The sequence below is a fragment of the Ochotona princeps genome, chromosome 13 (genome assembly GCF_030435755.1).
Source record: "Ochotona princeps isolate mOchPri1 chromosome 13, mOchPri1.hap1, whole genome shotgun sequence".
NCBI classification, from domain to species: domain Eukaryota; kingdom Metazoa; phylum Chordata; class Mammalia; order Lagomorpha; family Ochotonidae; genus Ochotona; species Ochotona princeps.
This window is the reverse complement of record NC_080844.1, coordinates 941,135-950,601: the sequence shown is the minus strand read 5'-3', so window position 1 is coordinate 950,601 and position 9,467 is coordinate 941,135. Positions and strand designations below refer to the sequence as shown.

Below are 9,467 nucleotides of genomic sequence, written 5' to 3'. Positions count from 1 at the left end.
CTTTGAGCTCACTAAATGATTGACTATTTCCACATCTGAATGATCCTGATCAACTCATTTAGTAACACACTTAAGGAAGAAATAATCTATTACAATAATTATTTGTAAATATGGAACAGTATTGCAATATTCATATATTATCAGTCATTCAGTAAAGCAATTTAATGACAAAATGGTGACCAGATAAGAATATCAACATTTTCTTGGCCCACCACAACAATTTTTGCCTGATGTTCTCATAAGTTTTATCACATTTATAGGGAGAAGCATTTGAGACATATGACAACATTTACAACACTAAAACATACCAAGAACTTTTGATGAACAATGTGTGTGAGGAGGTTGATAGTGCTGATTGACAAAATTGAGTCAGTTGGCAGAATCAACCAATAAAAATTGTTTCCACTATAATAAGTTTGATTTAAAGATATTTTTTAATAAAATGGACAAATTTTAGAAGAGTAAAGAGAATAAGGATCTAACAGCATTGATTATCTGCAAGGCCATGACCTGTTCTTTGGAAATGTTGCATAATGCAGAAAAATGAAAAATGCAGCATTAATTATGAGCATATGCAAAATGTGCAAATTGTGTTTACAGAACCATTGAGAGAAAGAAAAGGAAAACATAGGTAGCAAAAATTCAGTGTAAAATAGGAGACAAAATGCAGCAAAATAAGTTAGTAGGAAATCATAATTTGTGAGTTTTCAAAGAAAGTGCTGCATAGAATTGTAATACCAACAGAATCATGTATATACACGAAAGAGAAATGAAAGTGCACTTTTAAGGTTTCCCACATGCTAGCCTATAAACCACTAAAACAGGAAGGTTATAGCCAGAGCAACCTGTCAAGTACTGACTTTAGAACAGACACTACACATGATCTTAGACAAAAGGCCGAGAAGCGATAAGTACTGACTTTTGAAAAAGGTAAATAAAATTGTGCCCTCTGCTCCAAATTCCCTGTTCAAGAACACTGAGTAGAAGTTAAATGAACTTTGCCATTGTTATGCAATATCACCAAAATATACTGAGTCAGTTCAGATGTGTTACATCTAATTAAAGAAAACTGAAATCAATGAAGAAGTTAGATTTAAAAATGCTGCAATAAATGATAGCATTTGCAATTGCAATTCAAGTCAGCAAAAATATAAAACTATGATCCTGCAAACCTATACACTGTTGTGCTTCTGTAATTCATGAAATTACAGAATTCATTAATCTAAGATTCATATCATGAGTGGAAAATTTTCTTAACTCTATACCCAAAGATAGACGGCTTCATCCCAGAAGCCACAGACACTCACCCAGTTAAGCCTCTGCTGGGACTCCATAGTGAAATAAATCCTCAACATGTGTTTATTGTGAGGAGACGGTACCACCTCATCTCCTTACAGGGCAATTATTCCCACTTCACTTATAGAAGCAATACAATTTTGGCCTGTCATCTTTAGAAGAATATCCACTTGAGGGATAAGGTGAACTTTCCTGGTCTCTGGGAGACATCAGTGGAAAGCATCTGGGTGCCACTCTTCTTACCTGTGGGCTCATTTCTCTGAGGCAGGCCTGCTTGGACAGGTTGTCTGTTCTCAGGCCTTGTTAACAAACAAGAGGAAAACAATAAGCTTAGCTTCATGACAAGTTCAGGCCACAGCTGGTTTCTCAAGAGAGCCCCACTGTCCAGCAACTCGTGATGACATCCCACCTGATTCTTCTGTGTGGATCTCAGGGAAAAAATAAGCACCTGTAAATCAGGAAATGGTCCCCTCTCCTACTCCTCCCTACGAAGAGAGATTTTTATTCAGTAAAAACACCCCTGTCCCAGTGCATTTGCATTGGTAGCAGAATTCAGGCTGCATTTCCTCCTCTCCAGGGTGTAATGCAGTTCCCTGGGACAGAAAGTGTAGATTCTGTGTCAACAGCTTACAGGATAAAGTTCAAATGGCTTATTAAAGATGCCACACCCACTCTCCTGTCTTGTGCCCCATCACCCTCAGCCTTCTCTGCATGTTTCACTGAGAGTCACTTTGTTTCACACACTCAGAAGTAAAGAATTAGCCTACCAGCCACCTCACTTTCTTACTTGCCAAAGATTGAATCTTACATGAGCGGAACAGCTACATCTTTGATCCCCTTTATAAATCCAACACCTCCTGATTCCAAAGTGGTGATGCCGATCTTCTTCCAAGCATATCCTCACCTGCACACTGACAGTCTCTTGACTACGTTCTGGTCAGCCTTTCATGTATCATCTTTAACTCATTTTCGCACAGTTACCAATTGGAACTTTGTGAGGACCTACCTTCCCAGTCATATATGAATGTTGTTTTTTGAAATGGAGGCTTCTGCGAAACTAGATATGCTAGGTTTGCCTTTTCAGAATAAAAGCACAGAGATGTTGCTGTCCTTCATTTTAATTATTCAGTTTAACTGATTAGTATATCTTCACTAGACAATGTATGTTTTTATTGAAATACATTTCTTTATGTATGTATGTGTAAATGAACATTCATTGAGAAGCAGAAGTTCATGGAGAAAGATAGAATTTCTATGTATTTGTTTCCTACCACAGAAGACTGGTGGCTCAGTCTGAGTTTGCATGATGCTGTGACCAAGGAAATTCATCCACATGGCTTCCATGGGTAGCAAGAAATGAGCTGAATATTGCTGTAGCTGTTACATTCCAGTGATTATGTTAACCAGAAGCAGAAATCAGAATCATACACCAGACTCTCTAAGACCAGTACTTTAATATAGGATGTCAGGATTTTAACACTAGGCCAAAAATGATACCATCACCACTAAAAAGCTCTTCTCTATGCAAAATAGAAATCCATAATATATTATTCAGTGTGATCAAATGCAGTCAATTAGTCACCAAAATGTGTGCTTTGAGTCTAACTGAAATGCTATGTCCTGTAATCAACATTTTACAATTGCAAATTTTAACCTATACTGTGTAACAAATTATTTAAAAATTATCATGTCTTTATTAAATGAACAATATAGGCATTTGAGGATGGCTGAGAAAATCCTCACAGATTTGCCATTTCACATTTTTTTAAAAGATTTATTCATTTTATTACAGCCAGATATACAGAGAGGAGGAGAAACAGAGAGGAAGATCTTCCACCTGATGATTCACTCCCCAAGTGAGCCACAACTGCCGGTGCGCACTGATCCGAAGCAGGGAACCTGGAACCTCTTCGAGGTCTTCCACGGGGGTGAAGGGTCCCAATGCATTGGGCCATCCTCAACTGCTTTCCCAGGCCACAAGCAGGGAGCTGGATGGGAAGTGGAGCTGCCAGGATTAGAACCGGCGGCCATATGGGATCCCGGGGCTTTCAAGGCGAGGACTTTAGCCTCTAGGCCACACCGCCGGGCTCCCATTTCACGTTATTATTAAAAGCAAGAACATTAATATCTGGAAATCCCTGCACTACTGCTGGATCCAAAAGGAAATCTACTAGACAAGATACACTCAGGGATCAGAGTTGGAAATGAAATTAGTTAAAATGTCTCAACAAAATAAACATCATTAATCACATTGGAAGAGGAGTCTGGGATGGAAAATTTAAGAAAGCATAACAGAGGTAAAACCATTCAGTCAGCAATGAAAAGCATTGATTTGTGTCTGTTTCCTTTACTGTTTTGTCCCTAATACCCAAAAGAGTACCTGGTACATAGTAGGACAGCAGAATTTTGTGGCAAATTATTTAGTGTGTATACAGTGCTTAGGGAATAGTGACAAATTACTGTAAAGCATTATACACTAATATCTGCCTAAGGAATTTACATGTATTTTAGTCTTTTCCTAAGTAATTTGCCCATACTTTTCTTTCTTGGGTTTCAGAACATCTCCACATTACTCCCAAAAGATATTTCTCTGGTTGTATTGTAACATGGCAGGGAACTGGAAATAAATGTGGTCATGTACTGAAGCAAACCATATGAGGTCATCCTGTCATATAATAGTATGCTGCTGTGAGAACAACTCATTCCCAAAGATGGCCATCACTAAGGCCAAGGATAGAAATCCGCAAAACACCACCACCCAATATGAAGTTCTGCCTCTAACACTCTTCACCAAAAGACTGTCAACCCCTAGAATTAAGCATCCATCACATAAACTGGCTAGCATATTCTCAAATTGAATTCCAAACCTATTCCTACATCACTGTACATAGTACATTAAACTCATCTCTGGGTATATATCCTAATGTATTTTAAAAAGTAACTATGCATTTAGTAGAACATTATTTACAGCATTACAAGGTGAATTCAAGTCCTTCGAAGTTGAATGATTAAGAAAGCATTGTGTATCAACACACTAGGAAATTGTGAAGCTTTAAATAAAAGGAAGTTTTGTCATTGAACAAATGATGGAACTAGGAAACGCTATAGTGGTTGAGATAAGTCAAACACAGAAAGAAATATACTGTGAATTCAGCTGACAAATATAAGGGGAAGAGTCAATGATCATGACAAATTTTAAATCAAAATCAAAATCAAAACCAAAGCAAGGAATCCAGGAGGAAAAAAAATCAATCTTTTGCATGAAAATCGAAATAAAAAAAATGGAGGATTTACACAGTGCTATTAGATTTGGCTTGTGTCAGTTATAAAGAATAACCCCGTGCCATAACATGGTAGTAAAAGTCCTAGCCTTGTACTTGCCAGCATCCCATATGGGCCATGGGTGCCAGTTGGTTCTAAATGTGGTGGCCCTGCTTCCCATCCAGCTCCCTGCTTGTGGCCTGGGAAAGCAGTTAAGAATAGATCAAATTCTTGGGACCCTTTACCCCCATGGGAGACCTGGAAGAAGCTCCTGTTTCCTTGCTTCAGTTCACCTCAGCTTGGGCCTTTGAGGTCTCTTGGGAAGTGCATCAACTAATGAATACCTTCCTTTCTTATTCCCCACCTCTCTGTATATCTGACTTTCCAATAAAAACAAATAAATAATTTAATATGCCACACAAGTAGACAAATACAGTAGTAAAAGAAATATTCACTAACTTCCTGAAATTCATCAACAAAACATTGTTAGTCTGTCATTTGGTGTTTATTAAATATTCTTTTCTTTTACATTTTTTTTCCTTTTTAAACCTTCTATTATATTTTTAATATTATAATACAATTCCGTAGGTTCGGGGATTTCACTAACCAAATTTCCAAATTCCCTCTCCCCACAATGTTTTTTTTTTCTTATTTTTAGCTTTTTTTTTTTTTACATTTTATTGTTATTATTATCTTTCTATGATACAGTCCCATAGGCTCCTGTCATTTCCCTTGTCCCAGGCCCAATTCCCTCCCCCCACCTAGTTCCTCTACATAATTACTAAAATACAGTTCTTCATACACAGTCATATGTCCATCATTGTGGGCATGGACAATGGCAGAGAGTCCAACATGCTATTTTCAAGATATAGTGAACAGTTTCTTTGTAAGTCCATCTTTGTCTGGAAGTGGAAATGCATACTGCATTGTATCCTCACATCTGGATGTTAGTCTCCATTTCACAGCTACTGTACATCCCCTCAAATGAAAAGTCATAATACAAAATCAACAATAAAAAGAAAAATAGAAATTTACAATGCCATGATGTTAAATGACATGTTACTAGATATGACAGTCTTCATTACACAGCTATTATACATCCCCTTAAACGAAAAGCCACAAAACAAAATCAACATCAGGGAGAAAAAATAAATTAACAACACCATGAAGTTAAATGATGAACATGTAGCTGAAGAAATGAAAATCAAGAACCTTCTTGCAGAAAATGATGCTACTTTATGATATATGTGTCATTGACTCATTTAATCAGAAGAAAGTGTTTTGAAGAGATGAAACTAACAGAAAACGTCGAATCCCATGTGATACAGTTTCTGCTGCTTTTTGTTGGTGAAATGAGTCTCCTGTTGGCAACAAATAGTTGGGATTTGGTTTTTAATCCAGTCTACTAATCTATGACATTTGATTGAGCTTAAGCCATTTACATTCAAGGTTAATATATATGGGTGTTACTTTGGTCCTATTCTTTTAGGAATGGGTTGTTCATTGGTTTATTCTTCTGCTGTCATTTTATTGAGGTATTCTTCCCATTTGCCTTTGGTTTTGTTTGGTGCTATTCCTCTTCTTTGTCAAGAGAACATCTTGAAGTATCATTGGTAGGGCAGGTTTGGAAGATGCAACTTCTTGTAACTTTTCTTAATTCTCGAAGACTTTTATTTTCATTTTCGAAGGCAAAGAAAGCTTTGCTGGATATGTTATCCTAGGCTGACAATTTTTTTTTTTCTCCTAGAATCTGGAATATGTCACTCCATTCTCTTCTGGCCTGTAGAGTTTCCTGTGAGAGATCTCCTGTGAGTTTAATTGGCATTGCTCGATATGGCGATCAATTTTTTTTTTTAACGTGCACATTGAAGGATGTTTTCCTCATGTTCAATTGAAGAGAGCTTGATGACCATGTGTTGTGGTTAGCATCACTTTTGATCAGGACTGTTGGGAGTTCTGTGCCCCTCCTGGATCTTGTTTCCCAATTCTTTCTCCAGATTAGGGAAATTTTCCTTTATAATTTCATTAAGACATATTTGTAAAACCAGTTTCTCTTTCTGCACCTTTAGGGACTCCCATAACTCTTACATTAAACTCTCAACAGTGTCTTTTAATTCTTGAATAATTTTTTATTTTTTTGGCCTGATCTGGCTCTGCTTCCAGCTCTTTGTTTGCTTCCTCCTGATGACAGGAATTATCTTCCAATTCTGAGATTCTTTCTTCTGCTTGCTTCATTCTATTTTGGAGACTCTCCACTGTTCTTTTAATTTGCTCTACTGTGTACTTAATTTCTGATATATCAGCCTTGATTTGCTTTATTGCTTCCTCAAATTCTTTGAACTCTTGCATGAACTTCTCATTGTTGATCAGATTTTTTAAAATGAGTCTTATGGATTCTGTGTCCCCTAATTCTCGATGTCTTCCTCAGTTAGCTCTGAGGTTGGCATAGGGTTTTACTCCTTTGTAGGGGAGTTTCCAGTAATATTCATTGTGCCTTTGTCTCTTCTTTTGCTCTTGGTCATTGTACTTCTACCTAGCAGAGCCTTCTCCTTGGGGCAGGTTTCTAAGCTCTGTCACCCACAGATCTACAATGCGATTTTACTTGTTGCAGTTGGTACACAACTCTTTGCTTGCAGCCGCTCGTGCCAGTCCTAGACTGTCACGACTCCTAGATCATAAAGTAGCATCATTTTCTGCAAGAAGGTTCTTGATTTTCATTTCTTCAGCTACATGTTCGTCATTTAACTTCATGGTGTTGTTAATTTATTTTTTCTCCCTGATGTTGATTTTGTTTTGTGGCTTTTCGTTTAAGGGGATGTATAATAGCTGTGTAATGAAGACTGTCATATCTAGTAACATGTCATTTAACATCATGGCATTGTAAATTTCTATTTTTCTTTTTATTGTTGATTTTGTATTATGACTTTTCATTTGAGGGGATGTACAGTAGCTGTGAAATGGAGACTAACATCCAGATGTGAGGATACAATGCAGTATGCATTTCCACTTCCAGACAAAGATGGACTTACAAAGAAACTGTTCACTATATCTTGAAAATAGCATGTTGGACTCTCTGCCATTGTCTATGCCCACAATGATGGACATATGACTGTGTATGAAGAACTGTATTTTAGTAATTATGTAGAGGAACTAGGTGGGGGGAGGGAATTGGGCCTGGGATAAGGGAAATGACAGGAGCCTATGGGACTGTATCATAGGATGATAATAATTACAATAAAATGTTTTACAAATGAAAAAAAGAACAAAAAGAAGTGAAATCTGCATGTGAGAAGGGGATCTGTAATCTTATATTTGCAGCAGCACAATCTGCAATTGCAAAGACACAGAAAGAATCCAGATGTGTGTCCAAGGGAGAGTGGTTAAAGAAACTGTGGAACATCTGCTCCATGGAATATTATTCAGGTATTAAGAAGAATGAAATTATTCTATTTGCAACCAGGGCGTTCCAACTAGAGACCATTGTGCTTAGTGAAATGAGTCAATCACAAAAGAACAAATACCGTATATTCTCTATAAATAAGGAAACCAACATGGAAAGTGTAGCTCCAATCGTCCAATCCATACTGATTTTTGATGCTTGCTTTTTTGGCTGTATCCCATGTGTTTTGATGCTTTTTATTTCAACTTGGTTCATTTGAAATAATCTCTTTTCCCTAGTCAAATTCATCATGGGCTCATGAATTATACAAAGGCATCATTTTTTTCCAAGAGACTTCTGTATTTTTTTTTTTCACTCACGTGTAAGTTACTCAGTGGCACGTTTTTCCCATGGTGCTGTAGTTTGTTGCTGTTGTTGTTACTGTTGCTATGGCTATACTAACTCACACAGGTTGTTGATCTTTTTTCATGGCTTCTCACTAATAGTAAGGTATAGTGAGGGATACTGTGGTCTATCATATACAGACACAGGAGTGTAATGGAACATGCATTCCTGCATCCAGTCAAAAGATGGATTCCCAATGAAACGATTGGACATGTGAAGACAATGTGATACTGGACTGTCTGACATTTTCTGTACCTAAAATGTTGGGGTACTCTCAAATAAGAAGCTGATAAAATATTGATTCTTTAGAAAGGCCTACACTATTGTAACAAAATGGGGAAAATATGACTAGGTTAAAGAGTTGGGGTGGGGAGAATCACAGTCTATTCAAAATTTTATCACAAAATTCAAAATTCAAAATAAAAATATAATAAAGTGCAAAAAGAGAAAGTGTTCTGTATATATTGGATTTCCACCCGCCATTTATATTTTGTCTGCTACGAATTGGATTTCAACCTGCCATTTAGGATATGTCTGCTACAAGTTGTTTTTCCACCTGCTGTTTACAATGTACATGCTACATGTTGGATTTCCTTCTGCTGTCTACAAAACTTCTGCTACTTATCTGGTTTCCACTTGCAGTTTAGGAAGTGCAGGCTACCAGTTGGATGTCCATCTGTTGTTTACCCTGTACTCTGCGTGTTGGATTTCCACCTACTGTTTATGATGTGTATGCTATGTGCTTGATTTGATCCTGCTTTATATAGAACTTCATATCCATGTAAAATTTCCACCTCCAGTTTAGGGTGTGTCTGCTACCAGTTGGATTTGCACCTGCCATATTGAATGTGTCTCTTCCATGTTGGATTTCCTCCTGCTGTATACAAAGTTTCAACTACATATTGGGTTTCTGCCTTCAGCTTAGCAAGTGTGTGCTACCAGTTGGATTTGCACCTCTCGTGACGATGTTCCTGCTACGTGCTGGATTTGCACCTGCCAGTTACAATGTATCTGCTACGTGTTAGATTCCACCTGCAATTTAGGGTGTGCACACTACCAGTTGGATTTCCATCTGCCATTTACAATAGGTCTGCTAGGTGTTGGATTTCCACCTACCGTTTACCAA

The 9,467-nt window shown here is 37.4% G+C and overlaps 1 non-coding gene across 1 annotated transcript; it reads right to left on the bottom strand.

Moving 5' to 3' along the window:
* Positions 1-714: 714 nt before the first annotated feature.
* LOC131481810 (U2 spliceosomal RNA) lies at positions 715-909 on the bottom strand. Its single transcript, XR_009246579.1, has one exon. It is a non-coding gene; the product is annotated as a U2 spliceosomal RNA (small nuclear RNA).
* Positions 910-9,467: the final 8,558 nt, after the last annotated feature.